The 2,358-nt window shown below is 38.5% G+C and overlaps 1 long non-coding RNA gene across 1 annotated transcript in view; it reads right to left on the bottom strand.

Annotated features, from left to right (window-relative positions):
* The window catches only part of LOC109298342, a 23,555-nt gene that overhangs the window by 8,071 nt on the left and 13,126 nt on the right, over nucleotides 1–2,358 (bottom strand). The window contains exon 3 of the long non-coding RNA XR_002097592.1: nucleotides 1,078–1,172. This is a non-coding gene — a long non-coding RNA (uncharacterized LOC109298342). The remainder of the gene's footprint in view (nucleotides 1–1,077; nucleotides 1,173–2,358) is intronic.

Raw genomic sequence — 2,358 nt, 5'->3', positions numbered from 1 at the left:
ACTACTTTAGCAAGTACTAAATAACTGCACAGTACGGGGGCACATGTGTAGACATGCCCAGTGTGTACCAGATTTTTTAAAGTATTGAGGTGCTAATGGGATTTTAAAAGCATCTGGGGACTTAGATAAACAGTCCACTGGGCACCAATCTACATCTTTAAAAGCCTGGCCTCATGGGAACAAATATACTTGCCGTTTTAATTACAGTATCATGTTTTATTCAGAGCTGTTGAAAGAAGACTCCATCCGTAAGTCATAATTTTTTAAGGTGGCACAAAATTTTTTAGTGGTGTCTTAGAACTAAATTATTTAAAATCATCTTGAGGTTAACCTGAACAAATATACAAGATACTTGCATTGCTATTGAAAAAAATCCACAGGAATCACATTGCCATTCTTTTTCACATAATTATTAATCATTAAAAGAAAAATCAAAATAGAGTCTGAATCGAAAATGATTAAAATTGCAGTGCCAACAAAAAGGATAATTTGTCTCTTGTATTTACTTCAGCTGCATTGTTAGCAGTTATCTGAGTAGATAAGAAATCTTTACTTAGTTGTAAAACAGATTTTTTTGTTTTTCCTTGGGTGCAGTTTAAATGGAAAAGCTAGGCCCTAAAGCCAAAATAATTAGAGTTCCAAAGCGACTGTTTCTCCCTCTCATCATGGTGAGCCCAAGCAATATTAGCATATATAACCTTCTCTTCACTACAGAATTATCTTAGAACATAACCTTGAATAGTCACATTAACTAATATGATGCTAACTAGGACTTTCAAGCAGCATAGCATAAAACAAGTTGCATTAAGTATATATAGGTATATATTATGTAAGTGTATATAATTTATGTATGATTCTACTTATTATTATATTATAAATATAATAATTATATAATTGTAATTATTAGCCACATATTTACACCCAATTTTGGATAGTCAGTATAACATGAATATTATTTCTAATTGCACGGTCCTTTCATAACTGCAAAAACTACACACACATTTCTGACCAGTGGTGGGATAGCTCTGGCTCTTTGTACTTGTTTGCATGCTACTAAAACTGAGTTGAAAAAGGTACCTTTCCTTAAACTCCTTCCTTTGTTCTAGATTTCTTTTATATTTTCCATCAGTTATTTCAGAATGGTTTTGATTTTCAGTAGTCCTTTCAAATGGCTCAAAAGAAAAATTAATGAACAAAATAAATATACAAATCATAATAGCTTGAAAAACGTTAGATTTATGCTGCAGATTTTTTCAGATAAAGCTAAATCTATTAATAGCAACCTATTTTGATGGTTTGTTTTGTAATTACTACAGGTTTTAATCTTTTTTACCATGCATTTGTATTATACCAAACACAGTTGGACTTCGACCTACAGTTCCAGCATTTGGGGACTGCAGCAAAGGAAATGTTACATAGGAGCTGACCTAATTCCTAAAGTTTTCGCTTTCTAATTAGCCTATACTAGAATTAATCCCAGAGTTTACAGAACTCCAGGGTAAACTCTTCATTATTTTTGTGCCTTTGATATAACTAAATTTGTGGGCCAATTTAGGCAGCTTAACTACCTTGGAATGGTTAGGTTACACCAGTGGTCTCCAACCTTTTTACGTAGGAGATCACCTATGGCCTTTAAAAACAACCCAAGATCTACCGTGCACCACCACCATCCCCCCCACTCCCCGCAGGTAGGTCTGTGGGGCAGGAAGAGAGGGGGCAGATCGAGGCAGAAAAAATTATTTAGGCGTGCACCTCCCCAGCAGGAAAGTCCCACCCAGCTGGGGCCCCACTTAACTTACCCCTGCTGCTGCCTCTGCGGCACAGTCCCTCACCATAAGAGCCTTGATTTAGCCCTCACCCCTTCCCTCCCCCATGGATTAACCTGCTGGGCTGGAGCGCATGCATGCCTGCACATGGGCACTCAGCCCCTGCCCCAGCCTTGGATTGACTCCAAGAGGCTCTGAGATCTACCACAAGAGACTCCGAGATCTACTGGTGGATTGAAATCCACTGGTTGGTGACCACTGGGTTACACAATGGGCTTCTCTTCATGCTAGGCTGGGTGTGGCAGAGTGCAGATGAAGGATCTTGCTTTGGATCCAGTAGTAAAAGTGAATACCTAGTCTTTCAAGTTGGAGAGTCAAAGGCAGCTGGATATGATATTAGCCATTGGTATACTAGCCATATCAGTTTGGGACAAACTTTGGCCTTTTGTCAGGGAGTGAGGCCAATGCCAATTTTTTTCTCTTTTGGAAAATATAGCAGCTGATAGAAGTGACATTTGTCACATGATTGGCCCCTTGACAGTGCTCTACAGCCATGCCCTGACAGAAGTGCACAGCAGCAGAGTGCTTGAAA

Source organism: Gavialis gangeticus, unplaced genomic scaffold (assembly GCF_001723915.1).
Source record: "Gavialis gangeticus isolate Ggan-Ray unplaced genomic scaffold, GavGan_comp1, whole genome shotgun sequence".
Lineage (NCBI taxonomy): Eukaryota > Metazoa > Chordata > Crocodylia > Gavialidae > Gavialis > Gavialis gangeticus.
This window is presented reverse-complemented; position numbering and strand designations above follow the sequence as displayed.